General features: G+C 46.4%; 1 protein-coding gene across 2 annotated transcripts in view; it reads right to left on the reverse strand.

The window, feature by feature from the left end:
• Nucleotides 1–461, reverse strand: part of Cdc42 (cell division cycle 42) — a 41,115-nt gene extending 40,654 nt beyond the window's left edge. For both annotated transcript variants that reach the window (XM_090335605.1, XM_090335606.1), the window contains exon 1: nucleotides 384–461. The gene's annotated coding sequence lies outside the window, so the exon portion shown is untranslated. The remainder of the gene's footprint in view (nucleotides 1–383) is intronic.
• Between the last annotated feature and the right edge of the window lie 17,183 nt (nucleotides 462–17,644).

The raw sequence follows: 17,644 nt of genomic DNA on the forward strand, positions 1-17,644 counted from the left end.
GGGGGAGGGGAGCCGGCGGCGCCAGGATGGGTGTGACCCCTTCCTTCCGCTGCCGCCCGGTGACAGCCAGGCCTGGCCGCGCCCTCGGCTGGCACCCGGAGTCGCGACCGCGCTCCTCGGGCCGGCGGGCGGCCCGGCACACCCCCCCCCAACGCTGCCCCGCCGCGAGCCCGCCTCAGCCTCCTCAGAACCCGGAACGGCGCGAGCCGAGCCGCGGTCGGACGCGAGCTCGGCGTGTCCTCCGCCCGCCTCAGTGCTCTCAAGCCCTGAGACCCCGGGGACGAGAGCGCCCTCGAGGACCAAAACAAGCAGAGGACCGCGCGGCGGGAAAGGCAACCGTGAGGATAGCCGCTCCCGCGGGGAGCCTCGGGCCCCGCACTCACCTCAGCTTCTCCGCCGGGGCGTTGGCAGCACTGCGCGGGGTCTCTTCGCCTCCCGGACAGGGGCACGCACCTGACGTCAGCACGCAAGAGACGCACGGTTGGGTGCCCGCGGGAGTGGGTGGGGCCATGAAAAAGAGCAGACTGGGGTAGGGCGGAGATCAATTCTGGCTCCGCCCACAGGCCGCGCACGCGCCGAACTGCACGCCTGGCACCCTCCAGTTTGCTCTCGGCCTCAGGTTCCTGTGGCTCCATTTTAATTGACTATCGACCAGGTTATGCATAGAACTGTCATGAACTTTTATCTATTTATTATCTTAAGTAGCTGCGCAAAGGAGTTGCGGTTTAGCAATGCCGTTTATTAATAGTGTATCTTGATCAGTGTCACTGCTTTCAGGATTCTCATCTATCCCTTCCGTCCCATCCTTTCCCTCGCTTTGCTTAGCATTTTGTAGGATATACGTTGAATTCTTGACTGCATTCTCTTCTCTTCATTAGTCTGCCCATCTACCCTTGACGCCACCCCCACCCCACCAGTTTTCTGGTTGTTTTGTTTGGTTGCTTGCTTGCTTGGGTTGTTTGGTTTTGCCGGTGTTGTGCCCTGAGACGGGGGTCCCCAAAGAAAACCACTGAGATTGAGGCGTCCGAAATGCAAAAGCAAGGTTTATTGCGGGTTACAAACCAGGCAGGGAACACGGAAGGAGTTCCCAGTCAGGGTCTACACAGTCTTTTTAAAGTCTTTTTAAATCACAGATTTACAGCCATGGGGGGGTCAGGTGAAATAAGGCAGGGATTAAGGAACTCCCTGGGCTAATGGCCCATTTAACTGTCAGAGAGTAGTTTTATGTCTTAGAAAACAAATGCCATCGCTTGAATTTACCTGAGTTTTGGTTAATTTTAACACAGACAGGTCAGTTCCTGGGACTTAATGGCACCACAATTCTGTTTCTTTAATTTATGTGCGCTTTTGGGTCACTCATAGTTTATATAAATAGCAAGATGGTTACTACCTAGGAATGGGGGTGCTTTTTTTTGGCTCCTCATCAGTACTCAGGACCTGGGTAGCACTCTACCACTTGAGCCACAGTGTCACTTCCGGCTATTTTGTCTATGTGACACTGAAGAATCCGAACCCAGGGCTTCGTGCATGGTAGGCAAGCACTCTACCATTGAGCAGCTACATTCCCAGCCCCTGGTATTTTGAACTTTGACTTGCCTTTCTAAAGTATTACCTGATTTTTGCGGGGAGTGTGGCCTAGAGATAGAGTGCTTGCCTAGCATGCACAAAGCCCTGGGCTCAATTCCTTGGTACCACATACACAGAAAAAGTTGGGAATGGTGCTATGACTCAAGTGGTAGAGTACTAGCCTTAAGAGAGCTCAAGGACAGTGCCCAGGTCCTGAGTTCCAGCCTGGGACTGGCAAAAATAAAAAAAATAAAGACAAGTTTTGAGTTCTCCCTTGAATTTGCTTATCACCCATTGCATTTACTTACCTGCTTATTAAACATTTCTTTTTGTTCCTTGTGAAATGTATTGTTAAGGTTTTATTTTGTTGCTGTTTCTTTGTTGGTGGGTTCTTGTCTTTGCTTCCCAAAGACAAATCAGTTCTTACTAACGTCTCACTGCAAGAGCATACCTCCTTGATGCCCAGAGAGACCTATATTCAGCACATGGGCCCAAGAGCTAACTACCACTCTTCTCAGTGCCCCTGACCACACAGGTTTCTTTCGGAATTATAGACTTGGTTTCCTCCACAAGGACTTGTTTTGACGGACTGAACCTTTCTTTGTTGCCTCCCAGCACTCAGATGTCACTGCCTTCCCACACCATGCTAACATCTAAATTCACAACACCTGCTTATTAGCTTTTCCTCACTAATGTGCTACTTAGCTTCAGAGAACAGGGATCTTCCCTGTCTTATTCTCAGGAGTTTTTTTAATGTTGGAGCAAAGTAGCTTATTGTAAAGCACTTCACTTATGGCTTAAAGTGTGGCTCAAGGGGTAGCTTGATTACCTAGTAAGTGTGGAGACACAGTTCAGCTTCTAATAATACAAAAAAAATTAAACAATAGTTTATTTATTGATGACTGCCATTTTTTTGTGTGTGCGCTGCTCCAGAGCTTAACTTTTCATTCAAGGCAGGCAATGGAACAGCTGAGCCAAAGCTCCACTTCTGGCATTTTGCTTGTTAATTAGAGAGGAGTCAAATGGACTTTTCTGCCTAGGCTGGCTTTGAACCATGGTCCTCCAATCTCAGCCTCCTGAGTAGCTAGTCCCAGCTGTGAGACAAGCAGAGTTCATGGCCCAGAATTCAAGCCTGAAAAGGGAGAATGGAAAAGGTATGTGAAAGTAAAGGCCTTGATTTATTTATTTTTTTTGCCAGTCCCAGAGCTTGAACTCAGTGCTCAGTCCTGAGCACTGTCCTTGGACTTTCTCAAGGCTAGGGCCCTGCCACTTGAGCCACAGCATCACTTCCAGTTTTTCTATGTATGTGGTACCGAAGAATCAAATCCAGGTCTTCATGCATGCCAGGCAAGCATCTACCACTAGGTCAAACTCCCAGCCCCTAAAGTGCAAGACCTTGAATTCAAGCCCCAGTGTCAGCAGAAAAATAAATAATGCTGCTTTTTTGCCAAACCATTTTTGGGGGCTTTTTTGCTTTTTAAGGTATTTTTCAGATAGCATCTTGTTTTTTATTTGTTGTTGTTGTTGCCTACTCTCTTTTTTTCTTTTTTTGCCAGTCCTGGGCCTTGAACTCGGGGCCTGAGCACTGTCCTTGGGATTTCTCAAGGCTAGAGCTCTACCACTTGAGGCACAGCAGTATTTCTGGCTTTTTTCTATGTAAGTGGTACCAAGGAATTGAACCCAGGTCTTCGTGCATGGTAGGCAAGCACTCTACCACTAGGCCAAACTCCTGGCCCCTCATTTTATTTTTTATCATATGTAATGTTCTCAACTTTAATGTATTTTTTTGGTCAGGGTAATGCACAGAGGTTACAGTTAAATCATTACTTTCATCATTACTTTCATTTTATAGTTGCTCAGAAGTTGTAAGGGACTTGTCCCAGGCCACCAAGCCAGGTAGTGGCAAAGTTGAGATTTGTACTCAAGAAGGTGGCTATCATTGTCCACTACAATATCATATTACCTAGCGAGTTTATTTAAGAGAAATACATTTATTTAAGAGATATACATCTAGATAGAAAAAATAAGTCTATAATATACTTTTTCTATTAGAAATACACAGTGACCCAGTGTGATATGTTGAGCCTGTAATCCTAGTTATGAAAGGCAGAGATTGGAGGATCATGCTTTGAGGCTAACCCATCTCAACCAATAGCTGGGCAGTGGGGTGTTTCTCTCATCCCTAGAAACATCAGAAAGCACAAGTAGGAGGATCTCAGAAAGCAAAATTCTATCTCAAAAATAGCCAAGGTGGGCCAGCCATGGTGGCTCACACCTGTAATCCTAACTACTCAGGGAGGCTGAGATCTGAGGATCCAGGTTCAAAGCCTGCCAGGGCACAAAAGGACCTGAGAGGCCAGGAAGATGGCCTAGTGGTAGACTGCTCACCTAGCATGCACAAAGCCCTGGATTTGATTCCTCGGTGCCATGTACACAGAAAAAGCCAGAAGTGGTGCTTTGGCTCAAGTGGCAGAGTACTAGCCTTGAGCAAAAAGGAAAGTAACTAGGTCCTGAGTTCAAGCCCCAGGACTGGTTTTTTAAAAAAAAAAAAAAGGACCTGAGACTCTATCTCTAATTAATCTCTAGAAAATGGGAAGTGGGGCTTGGCTCAAGGAGTAGGGCAGTAGACTTAAGCTGAAGAGCTCAGGGACAGCGCCCAGGGCCAAGTTCAAGGCCCATGACTCGCACACATACCAAAAAAAAAAAAAAAAAAAAAAACCAAGGCAGACATGTCAGGGATGCTGAGTATAGTTAGAGTTCATGCACATGTCAACCTGGCTGCCATCATCACCCCACCACACCTATTCTGCTGCTGAGCCTGTGGAAAGGTTTCTAGATTCAGAAGGACATGGTGCAGGTTTGAAGGTGTATCACCAAGAGGGAAAAAAAAAATGACAATCTTACTCCCAGAGTGATCCTGTGGACCATCTACCTAAAGCACCTTATAAAAATCAGATCCAGGGGCCGAGAGTTTGGCCTAACGGTAGAGTGCTTGCCTAGCATGCACGACGACCCAGGTTCAATTCCTCAGTACCACATACATAGAAAAAAGCCAGAAGTGGTGCTGAGGCTCAAGTGGTAGAGCTCTAGCCTTGAGAAAGTCCAAGGACAGTGCTTAGGCCCTTAATACAAGCCCAGGACTGGCAAAAAAAAAAAAATCAGATCCAGATTTTTTTCTCACAGTTTGTCACTATTACAGGATCCACACTGTCCACAAGTAAAAGGACTGAAAATAGCAGAGGTTACTCATTTGGTGGGATTTGAATCTGTCGATGACTACCTTATTGGTAGAGTGCTTGCTTAGCATGCACGACGACTCAGGTTTGATTCCTTGGTACTACATTCATAGAAAAAGCTGGAAGGGGTACTATGGCTCAAGTAATAGAGCTCTAGCCTTGAGGAAAGCCCAAGGACAGTGCTTAGGCCCTAAGTTCAAGCCCCAGGACTGGCAAAAAAAAAAAATGGTCTATTTAAAAATAAATAAATAACCAAGGCAATAAGAGCCCAGAGGCATGGCTCATATGGTAGAGTATCTGCCTAGCAAGAGAAAAGTCCTGAGTTCAATCCCAAGTACTAAAGTTGCTGGGGAGGGATGGGAGGCGGAGGAGAGGGGCAGGGGAGTTGAGAAAACCTACATCTTTCCCAGCAAACAAAACATTGATAAAGGATGTATTCTGCTGTGTGGGCTTTACACTATTTACCCAATCTCCCACAGTTGTAATTTAGGTTGTTTTGGCTATTATAAATTCTTTTCTGTGCTAGGGATGGATCACAGGACCTTTAGGGTGCTAGGCAAGGATCCTGCCACTAAACTATAGCCCCCAGCAAAGATCACAGTAAATGTTTGACTCTGGGGAAAATGCAGAAACTGAGTTTCTTCAATCTGAGGACAAAATGCTAGCTTTCTCCCTCGCAATGACCTTTCCTTCCTCCCTTCTCACAATTCCATGTGTGTCCCCACACAATGTCTGCCCTTTCCTCCAGCAACAGTATCTTGATGGGGTGCCACCCAACTGTTTGGCCTTTCCTGCCTTTATTCAGAGGACAAGGACTCACTTAGCACTTTGTCTGCTGTGTTAAGTGGTGGTCAGAAGGTCATTCCCTGACCTTTCCCAGGCCTGAAGTAGACCCCATCTACTCTCCCCATCTACTCTGTCCTTGACTACTCACCCAGTCTCTAGCCTCCAAGTGCCCTGCCCCACTGTCCTCTGACTACAGCTGCCTTATATTAGCAGGTGGCACAGCCTGTAGGTCATCTGCTCCCTTTCACCTGCAGTTTTCTTCCCAGGGTCCTCTCCTTCTTCCCCAGTAGCATCACTTCATCTTCTCCCAGAGCAGCTTCTTCCCTATCTCTCAACAACTAGCTCTGCAAGAGATAATCCTATCCCATTTGCAAGAATGGACATGTGAGCTTGGTGCCCATGGCTCACAACTATAATTCTAGTTCCTCAGGAGACAGAGATCTGAGGATCATGATTTGAAGCCAGCCTGGACAGGAGAGTTCATGAAATTCTTATCTGCAATAACCACAATAAGGAAAAATGGAGCTGTGGCTCAAGTGTTAGAGTACCAGCCTTCAGAAGAAAAAAAAAAAAGCTTGTCAGGCACTTGTGGCTCACATCTGTAATCCTAGCTACTCAGGAGGCTAAGATCTGAGCCCAGGTAGAGACTCATCTCTTACCAGTCCAAGAGACTGTTATTGAGCTGGGTGCGGTGGCTCACGCCTATAACCCTGGCTACTCAGGAGGCTGAGATCTGAGACTCGATTCAAAGCCAGTCCAGGCACTAAAATCTGTGAGTCTTATCTTTAATTATCCACTAGAAAACTGGAAGTAATGCTATGGCTCAAGAAGTAGGGTGGTAGCCTTCAACTAAAGAGCTCAGGGACAGCACCCAAGCCCAGAGTTCAAGCCCCACAACTGACCAAAAAAAAAAAAAAGTCTCTTATCTCCAATTATATCCACCAGAAAACCAGAAGTGGTACTATGGCTAAAAGTGGTAGAGCTCTTCCCTTTAGTAAAAAAATTCAGGGGGGACCGGGAGTTTGGCCTAGTGGTTAAAGTGCTTGCCTAGCATGCACAAAGACCTGGGTTTGATTCCTTGGTACCACACACATAGACAAAAGCCGGAAATGGTGCTGAGGCTCAAGTGGTAGAGTTCTAGCCTTGAGAAAGTCCAAGGACAGTGCTCAGGCCCTGAGCTCAAGCCCAGGACTAGCAAAAAAAAAAAAAAAAAAAAAAAAAAAAAATTCAGGGATAGGGCCTGGTGTTTGGCCTAGTGGTAGAGTGCTTGTCTACCATGCACGAAAACCCAAGTTCAATCCCTCAGACCACATATAGAAAATCCAAAAGCAAGAGCTGGGAGTTTGGCCTAATGATAGAGTGCTTGCCTAGCATGCACAAAGACCCAGGTTCGATTCCTTGGTGCCACATATATAGAAAAAAGCTGGAAGTGGTGCTGTGGCTCAAGTGGTAGAGCTCTAGCCTTGAGAAAGTCCAAGGACAGTGCTCAGGCCCTGAGTTCAAGCTCAGGACTGGCAAATAAATTAATTAATTAATTTAAAAAAAAAAAAACAGAAAATCCAGAAGTAGCTGGGTGGTGGTGGCTCATGCCTGTAATTGTAGCTATTCAGGAGGATGAGATCTAAGGATCATGGGCACTAAAGAATGCCAGACTCTTATCTCCAACCAGAAGAGATGCTGTGGCTGTAGGAATGGGGCAGTAGCCTTGAGCTCAATAGCTCAAGGACAATGCTCAGGCCTAGAGTTCAAGCCTCTGGATGGACAGGACAAAAAAAAGCATCTTGGTATTTTATCCCATGTCTTCATTTCACCAGGCACATCAGGTTCTCTGTGATAGTGCCGGCATGCCATTCCAAAGTTATGCTACTTTCCCAGAGCCAACAGGATGTAAGTAGATAAATAGATGAGTTGCTGGTTCACAGTTAGTGAGTCTGGCAAGTCCCAAAATCTGCATGAATATAAATCAGAGTTAGAGATCCAGGAGACTCAATAGCATAGTCCACATTAAAGTTCTCAAGACCTGAGAACCAGGGGGAGAAGGCGACTCAGTTTTAGACCAAAGGACAGCAGGGCAGAAAGAGTCAATGTTCATTTTGAGGCTGAGACAAGAAATTGCCTTACTTGAGGAATGGTCAGCCCTTCTGGTCTTTTTGTATTCTGGGTTCTTTCCTTGAGCTTTTTACCACTGAGCTACGGCTCCACTTCCTCCTCTTCCTTTTTTTTTTTAATTCATTGTAGCTAACAGTCCCATGGACTTTCTTGCCTGGGCTGGTAATCCTCAGATCTCAGTCTTCTGAGTAGCTAAGATTACAGGCCTAGGCCACAAAAGGGCTAGCGCAGCCCTTTTGTTCCTTTTAAGAGGGCCTTCTATGGATTAGATGAGGCCCACCCACACAGGATCTTTTTCACTCCAGACCACTGAATCAAATTCTTATCTTATCCAGAAACACCCTCACAAGCACTCCCAATTTAACGTTGGATCAAACGGCTCCACATAAGTCTATATAAAATTAACCATCGCATCTTCCATAATAGTATGCATATGGTTACCTTGACTTTTTACCTCTGGTCCCCAATCAGGACATTCACCCTATCATAAACCCCTTCCAGCCAGTCAAGGTGGCTCATGCCTGCAATCCTAGCTACTCATGAGGCTGAGATCTGAGGATCATGGTTCAAAGCCAGCCTGGGCACTAAAGAACCTGAGACTCTTTATCTCCAATTAATCACTGGAAAAGGGGAAATGGAGCTGTGGCTCCCCCACCCAAAAAAGAACAAAAGAAATCCCTTCCCTGCTCATCTATCTGTCAAGTCCCCTTCTTCTCACCATGGATCGCACCTTTGATCAACACCCTGTGTCTTCTGTGTCTTTTTCTTCATCTCTACCAGTGTAGATTTTTGTGGTTCCTTATTCTTTTTTTTTCATATAATTTTTATTGTAATTAATAGAAGGGTTACATTACATTCGCCAGATGGAAGGTGCATTACTTCACATACATTGATACCCTTTCTCATGTCTTGGTCCCCATTTCCCTCCCCCCACCCCCATGTGGTTCCTTATTCTTGTCTCTTCTAAGGGCTCAACTGAGCCTCAGCTGCTCGGCCCTTTGACCCAATCCCAGACAACCAGTCTTTGCTCTGATGCTTTGTATTTTAAACAAGCTGTATGGAACCTACTTGAATCTAGACAAGGTCAATGAGCAGTGAAAAAGCAGGAATGTGATCTTACTCATCTTGTACTCTTTCACCTAAGTTCTTGGCACACTGCTGGCCCTACATTCAAAAAGGTCTGATAAATGAAACTGGAGTTGCAACTCAGTAGTAGAGTGTTTGACTAGCACATAATAGGTCCTGGGTTCCATCCTTCTCAAACCACACACTCAAAAATGAAATGAGGAAGTGGTGTATTCTAGTAGGAGAGTACTCTGACTTGAATAAAAGAAACTCAGAGTCAACATCCAGGTCCATGGTTTAAGCCCCGGAAGTGGCAAAATAAATAAATAAATAAATAAAATTGGGCAGGAAGTGTGGCCTATAGGTAGAGGGCTTACCTAGCATGCATGAAGACCCAGATTCAATTCCTCAGTGCCACATTCATAGAAAAAGCTGAATTTAAGCCCCAGGACTGGCAAAAAAAAAAAAAAGATTTTCTGTGTATCTGACAGGCAACAGAACTACAAAGGAACATACTGGGTACGGTAGCTCATGCCTGTAATCCTAGCTACTCAGAAGGCTTAGATCAGAGGATCATGTTCAAAACCAGCCCCAGCACTAAAGTCCATGAGACTCTTATCTCCAGTTATCTACCAGAAAACAGGAAAGGGCACTAAGGCACAAGGGGAAGGGGTAGCCTTGAGCTCAAGAGCTCAGGGACAGCGCCCAGGCCCAGAGTTCAAGTCCCACAAATGGGGAAAAAAAAATTACAAAGAAGTAAAGTGATTACCACAGGAACCCATTTCCTAGCTGCCTCTAAGGGGTGACAACCTGGAAGGGCTGGGAATGAGGCACTGGCAGCCATCCCACTGGGTGACCATTAGGTGAGTGATTCTACTTCATAATTATTCATTTCATACATGCTTCTCTCACATGTACTGTTTTGCTAAAATAAAGGTTACAAATAATTACATTTGCCAGGCTCTGGTGGCTCACGCATGTAATCCTAGCTACTCAGGAGGCTGAGCTGAAGAGCATGCTTCTAAGGCAGCCAGAACAAGAAAGTCAGTGAGACTCTAATCTCCAATTAACTACTAAACAGCCAGAAGGACAGGTGTGGTTCAAGTGGTAAAGTGCTAGCCTTGAATGAAAAATACCAAGCAAACAGCCTAGAGTTCAAACCCTAGCAGTAGCGCATGCACAAACACACACACACACACACACACACACACACACACACACACTTATATTAGAGTAAGATAAGGGGATCTCATTGTTTCATTGTTGTTACCAAAAAGGCTGGCATTGTTTCATTGTTTTCAGATAACTCACATTCTGACTGGCCGATGCTTTCCCCAGCCCCAGCCTAGCAAGGAGTCTCATCCAGAAGGCCACCTTTTCAGGGCTGCTCATGCATATCCACTGCCAGCTCCTGCCGCAGCCCCTCCTCCACTTGTGCCCACATTTGTGCTTGTCCTGAAACCTGGATGCCTGTGGGAGTCAGAGAAAGGAGAAGAACCTGTTTGCTGCCTGCTTTTGCCTTTAACTGGCCTAGGCTTGTCCCCTGCAATTCTGCCATACATCTCTGCTGGAAATAACCACCTTCACTGGGAGACATGCACATAAAACAGAACAGGGGAGAGAAAGAAGTCTAGAAAAACAATGGAGCATCACAATCCTCATCCTGTAGCGTTGAATTAGAACCCAGAGCCACATGGTACAATGATTGTATTTTTGTTTGTTCATGATCTCAGGGCCTTGTGCTCTTATATGGCTTTCATGCTCACTTGAGCCATGCCTCCAGTCTGGTATTTTGCTGAAGACTTGGTCTTCAATTTTCTACCTGGACTGGCTTCAAACCACAATATTCCATATATCTGCCTCCTAAACAGCTTAGAATTACAGATGCAAGGTTTCCTTAGCACCCTGGATGCCCAAAGATATCTCCCTACTTGATTCCTTTAGCAGCTTTTCCTGGCATTGGAAGGAAATCCAAACCTATAGCATACAAGGCCTTCAGCACCTGGCTTTGTCCATCTCTCTAACCCCATCTGGACCAGGAATTCATACATTAGGCCCCACCCAAGCTGCTTTCTGGTTGTTCCTACAACATACTGAGTTATGCAGCCTCAGTGTCTTTGCATGTCATTTTCTCTGCACAAGCCTGTTCCTTATCACATGCTGGTCTTTGTGGAAATGCCATCTTTTCAAGAAGATCCTTCCCACCTATTTTCTAATAGTAGCCACTATCCGTCATCACCCCACACTGTTATTGTCTTCATTGCAATTATAACAAATTATCTCACTTCGATTTCTTATTATATTCTCACTAAAGTCAACTCAGGCTGGGTGCTGGTAGCTCACCTTGTAATCCTAGCTACTAAGGAGGATGGAAGTTTGAGGCCAACTCAGATAAACTAAGTTCATGAGACCCCCGTTCTCAACAGAGAGCTGGCTCAGTGGTGCTTGCCTCTCACCTCAGCTAGAACAGGAAGCCTAAAATAGGACCCTATTTCAAAAAAACTGTGGAGTCTTTAGTTCCTATTTCCTACATGGAAAGCAGGAAATGTTTATTCTTTTTTCTATTTTCCTTTACCCTGTTAAAAATGAATCCTTGGCCAGGACTATGGCCTAGTGGTAGAGTGTTTGCCTAACATGCATGAAGGTCCAGCTTCGATTCCCCAGTACCACATACATAGAAAAGCCAGAAATGAGCTGGAGCGCAGTGGCTCAGGCCTGTAATCCTAGCTACTCTGGAAGCCGAGCTTGGAGGATCAAGGTTCAAAGCTAGCATGGGCACTAAAGACTTTGAAATATTGAGCTCAGAGACAACACCCAGGCCCAGGGGTAGGGCGGTAGCCTTGAACTGAAGAGATCAGGGACAGGCTTCAGGCCCAGAGTTCAAGCCCCTTGACCCCCCCACACACACAAAAAAAAAAGGCCAGAAGGGGTGCTGTGGCTCAAGTGATAGAGTGCCAGCCTTGAGAAAGTCCAAGGATAGTGCTCAGGCTCTGAGATCAAGTCTCTGGACTGGCAATTTAAAACAAAAAAAAAATGTAAGAAGGGCAGAGGAGTTTGGCCTAGTGGTAGAGAGTGCTTGCCTAGTATGCACAAAGACCCAGGTTCGATTCCTTGGTCCCACATACATAGAAAAAAGCTGGAGTGGTGCTGCGGCTCAGTGGTAGAGCTCTAGCCTTGAGAAAGTCCAAGGATAGTGCTTTTTTTTTGGTCAGTCATAGGGCTTGAACTCAGGGGCCTGGGCACTGTCACTGGGCTCTTCAGCTCAATGCTAGTGCTCTACCACTTGAGGAACAGCTCCACTTCTGGTTTTCTGGTGGTTAATTGGAGATAAGAGTCTCACAGTCTTGCCAGGCATGGTGGCTCATGCTCATAATCCTAGTTACTCAGGGTGAGGTGCCTCCTGTAATCCTAGCTACTCAGGGGCCGAGATCTAGGGATCATGGTTCAAAGCCAGCCCCAGGGACAGTGCCTAGGCCCATGACTGACCAAATTAAAAAAAAAAAGTGTAGAATGCTTGGGAATCTTAATAATGAGGTTTGATGATCATGGAAGAGAAATCAGGAGAGAGAAGAGGAGCATGAAGATAAAATCAGGATTTGGCATGTAGAAATTAAGAAAGAGAAGATGCTTCTGAGATTCTCAGAAGAAAAGGACAAGATCAAAGAAACTGAATCCTCAAGCAGGAGGATTCAGATACTACAGCTCAGACAGATTCTCAAGGCTAGAATGACCTTACCTGGGGAGGAAGAAGGGACAATACAGATGAGGAACTGAAGCTGAGAAGTAGCAGAACTTATCTGAGACCACACAACTCTGGAGGAGGGGAAGTGATGGTTGCTAGGAACTTCCCATTTGTGCTTCTGAGGCCAGGCTCTAAAACCCTGAGCCTTGTCTACACTAGGGGCTCAGAGGAAGTGAGGGGGAGGAGCTGAATGTTTTGGCTGGCTAGAAGCTTCCGGCCCAGTGCACACCCTGCTTCAAGATCACTGGCCTGGACTTTCCAAGTGGTAGCTAAGCACGAATAGAGCTTTCATGCAGGACAAGCCAAGGGAAGTTTATCCCACCCCACGGCAGGGTCAAGTGCTGTCCAGAGGAGAAAGCCACTGAAGGAAGCCATGCCCATTCTGTCAGTTTTATTTTTACCTCCATCCTCTCCCTTCCACAGGAAGCCGTAATCTCACCCTTCATTGATTCCTCTAGGTAACTTCAAGGGTCATCTATGACTGAAGTTAGTCTTCACTTGAAGGAAATGAAATCAGGAAACAAACATATTGTCTCACAAAAGCCAAACCACTTTGTGAGGATCAACCTTGTGTAAGGTGCTGGCTTGGATGCCAAGAACAGAGAGATTCTCTGCTTAGGAAGTTCACAGTAGGCCAAGTCAAGCCATGTCCACACTCAAGTCAAGCCGTGTCCACAGTGTCCTACTTAGAACAGTCTATGGTACCCTGCTGAAGGAAGAGGGATTGGCCGGGGACTCAAGGGAAAGTGTCACAGGAATTTTTTTTTTTGGGGGGGGGTCCACACATTGTTCAAGATGACAGATCAAGAAGTCTTTGTGAAGGCAAGTTCCATGGTATGGCACTTGCCTAGTATATGAGAAGCCCTAAGTTTGATTCCCCAATACTGCAGAAGGAAGGGAGAAAGGGGAAAAGGAAAGGAAGAAAAGGGGGAGGGGGAGGGGGAAAGAAAGAAGAAAGAAAGGAAAGAAAAAGAATCCACAGTACCAGGACTAGCTAGGGCAACATAGTGATGACAGAGGGGGGGAGAGGGAGGGTGAGGGAGAGAGGGAGAGAGAGAACACATAGGGAGGGAAAGGGAAGGGAAGGAAGAATAGAAAGAGGGAAGGAAACAGGAAATGGAAAAATAAGAATGACTAGGAATAGGGGCCAGGGGTGTGGCCTAGTAGTAGAGTGCTTTCGTAGCATTCATGAAGCTTTGGGTTTGATTCCTCAGTGCCACATGCACAGAAAAAGACAGAAGTGGTGCTGAGGCTCAAGTGGTAGAGCTCTAGCCTTGAGAAAGCTCAAGGACAGTGCCCAGGCCCTGAGTTCAAGCCCTGGGACTGGCAAAAAAAAAAAAGAATGGTGGGCTAGTGTTTGCCTAGCATGCATAAAAGCATGGGTCTGATTCCTCCGTACTACATACATAGAAAAAAGCCAGAAATGGTGCTGAGGCTCAAGTGGTAGAGCTCTAGCCTTGAGAAAGCCCAAGGACAGTCCCCAGGCCCTGAGTTCAAGGCCCAGGACTGCCAAAAAAAAAGAAGAATGGCTAGGAGTAGAGTAGTCTGGCAAAGACTGGGGGATGCCAAAGGAAAGGACATCCTGAGTCACAGGAAAATGTCCAGCAAATGTATGGCAGTGGGTGGCAAGAAAATGTTGAGAAACAGTGAAATCATTGTCCAGTGCCTATACCCAGCTGCCCTGAGGAACTGAGCATGTGTCATGCCCCTGGGAAGGCCAGCGTACTTGGGATCTCGAGCCACCATCCCAAGGACAGTGGATGCTCCTTGGCATCCTCATCGCTGGATTTGGTCTCCTCTTCAGCAGCAAGCACTTGGCACCCACTCACTGCTCAAGGAGTAGCTGCCCAACAGATGACATTTTTTTTTTCCATGGCACCAGCCAGTTCCTGGAATTCTCTGATTACCTGTGTTCTTAACCTTATTTTCACCAGGAACCATGTAGCAGGGGGAGTTTTCAATCACCCAAGATACCATGGGTAGAGCTGGCTGTCTGTATAGACAGTACAATGCCCCATCTCTGGAAGTGGCACCCATTGTGGTGATTCCTTGACTCCTAGACCCCTTAAAGCACTGGAGCTGATTGACTCTGACATTGAGGCAGTTTGACCTGTGGCAAAGGCATGGGGCTAGGACAAGATGAAATGGAAAGGGATCTCAGCTTCTCCACTTACTGGGCTTGTGTAGGGTGAGGACTCTCATCTATAAATTTACTTCCTTGAAATGAGGTGGTACCACAGGGTTGCCAAGAGACAGCTCTAGGTTCAGGAGGCTGAGCCCTGACTCTGTCACTCATGTCTCCAACTTACCTATGTTTCAGAAGTTTGACCCCAAGTCAAAATCAGCAAATCCACCCATTTTAATTTTTCTAGTGGTAATGAAGACTGAGCCCAAAGCTTTGTATGTACTTGGCAACTCTACAACTGAGCTACATCCCTACCCCTTCTTAATTTTTATTTTGAAATAGGGTCTTCATTCCCTAGATGGCTTCAAATCTCATGAGCCTTCTGTTTCAGCCTCCTGAGTGCTAAGACTAAAGGTATGCACCACTGTGCCTGCCTGGCTTGACCCTTATACTTCACTCTGGAAAGCCACATAAGGGGCTACTTTGCAAAAAAAAAAATTTTTTTTTAATCTGTGTTGATAGCAAAAGTCCTGTAAGATTACCAGGCAATCCAGGCAATGAAGAAATATTTCTTCTCCTCCTCCTTCTTCTTTACCAGTCCTGGAGCTTGAACTCAGGGCCTGGGCACTGTCCTTGGGCTTTGTAAAGGTTAGCACTCTGCCATTTGAGTCACAGTGCCACTACTGGCTTTTTCTGTTCAAGTGGTACTGAGGAATTGAACCCAGGGCTTCACACATGCTAGTCAAGCACTTTACCACTAAGCCACCCTTCCCAGGGGGCCCGCCTCTTCTGATCTACTAAATGGCCATTCAAATGTCACTTCTTCAATTTGGCTATGTTCTTTCTTCTCTGTTTTTGATATTTAAAAATAGGAAATGCTTTTTTTTCTACTGATATTTTCAGACTGAATACCAAAAGGAAGAAACATTAGTTTTACTCTGTCATTCTGAATACTTCCTCTCCTCAGAAATTCTATATTTCCTGGATTTTCTGCCTGTGTTCTAGCACCTAGAAGAGTCCTAAAGGACAGGAAGTCCTGAGCACAACAAGAGTAAAGCCTATCAGCGAGCTAAGGAGCTCCACAAAAGAGGACAATTCTGAACTGGCACCGAGCTGGTTATAGGAGCAGAATTACAAGCTCTGGTCACACAGGCTCCTGCTCAGGATTGAGGTGCGGGGGCAGCAGCTGCTGTTTATGTTGTCTGTTATAACCACTGCCAGGCTGTGTCTCAGCCAGGAGAGCAAGGCTGCCCTGTGAGTGGGCTGGGCTGGGCTGGGCAGGACAGGGCAGGGCAGGGCAGGGCAAAACAGTGTCAGCCAGCTCTGGGCGTGTGCTGTCACAGGAAGACAAGCAAAACAAAGGGGTGGGAAAGGAGAAAGCAAATGGGATAGCTCTAAGTGTTGTTTACCTCTTGTGACCTTGTTTTACCCCTTTCTCAGTTTTGTCCCACTTAAGTCTTGATCAATCTCCTGGCTTAACTGCAGTTCTCATCTCCAGCTCGCATTGACTGCTTTCTTTAAGTCTACTAAAAACACTGACCAGTCACCATAAGACAGCACTTACAGCCAGGTGCGGTGGCTCATACTTGTAATCCTAGCTACTCAGGAGGCTGAGATCTGAGGATCCAGGTTCAAAGCCAGCCTGGGCACAAAAGGACCTGAGATTCTTATCTCCAATCAACCTCTAGAAAACAGGAAGTGTGGCTTGGCTCAAGGGTAAGGGGGTAGCCTTGAGCTGAAGAGCTCTGGGACAGCACCCAGGCCACGCTCAAGCCTTATGACCTACAAAAAAAAAAAAAAAAAGACAATGCTTATGAAGCCTGGCACGGCAGCTCACGCCTATCATCCAAGCTACTCAGGAGGCTGAGAGCTAAGGATCTCGGTTCAAAGCCAACCTGGGCACTAAAGTCCATGAGACTCTTATCTCCAATTAACCACTAGAAAACAGTAAGTGGGGCTGTGACTCCAGGCGTAGGGTGGTAGCTTTGAGCTGAAGAACTCAGGGATAACACTCAGGCCCATGACCCATGGGGGGAAAAAAAATATGAGCTGTTAGTGGGGTCACGTAAGTGTCCATCCATGCCCTAAACAGAATCCTATTTTTTTTTTTTTTGCCAGTCCTGGGCTTGAGCTCAGGGCCTGAGCACTGTCCTTGGACTTTCTCAAGGCTAGAGCTCTACCACTTGAGCCTCAGCACCACTTCCAGCTTTTTTCTATGTACGTGGTACCGAGGAATTGAACTTGGGTCTTTGTGCATGCTAGGCAAGCACTGTACCACTAGGCCAAACTCCCAGCCCCAGAATCCTACTTTTGAAAGTGAAAACTGATTGACTTATTGGATACATAACAGCAATATGTTTAAGCTTGTAGCAAAATACAGAAAAGGAGACTTTAAGCAGAAAATAAATAAAGCTCTTAGGAGGAGGGTGGCAGGCATAGACCAAGGATCCTCAGAGAACAAAGAGACTCCTAGAGTTCACAGTCCCAAGAAGGAAAGCTGCCTCAGCCAAAAAGATATTGGGCTGCAAGATTCTTCTTTCAGCCAGTCAAAGGCAAGCTCAGAGGAGACACAGGGTCAGGTTTCCTGTGACTGTGGTGGAATCTCACAGCAAAGAGTGCCTTTGATTCACTGTTCACTGGGCAGAGTACGTAGCCCTGAAGGTCAGACAGCAATTCTGAATGAGACTGATATGGCATCACAGCCTGGAGAAGTCCCACTATCTGCTTATCTGTGTAAACATCAGGACTCAGCCACTGTCCACTAGAGAGATCTGAGGACATGCCCCCCCAGCCCAGCTGCATCCTCCCAGCAGAACCTTCAGAACCTATGCCTGGAAGCTCAGGACTGGGAGGATTCTGAGACCCTTATTACAGTCTTCAAAGGGGTCTGGGCCTGGGAAGCCAGTATTAGGATTTGTGTCTCCTCAGCTGTGTCCTTATTTGACCACTCTGGTCTTCTCAGTTTCTTTGCACCTTAGTGTAACTTTCAGTCTCCATTCTGGAACTTTGGGGAAA

Source organism: Megascapheus bottae, chromosome 6, assembly GCF_031878675.1.
Source record: "Megascapheus bottae isolate mThoBot1 chromosome 6, mThoBot2.hap1, whole genome shotgun sequence".
NCBI lineage: Eukaryota > Metazoa > Chordata > Mammalia > Rodentia > Geomyidae > Megascapheus > Megascapheus bottae.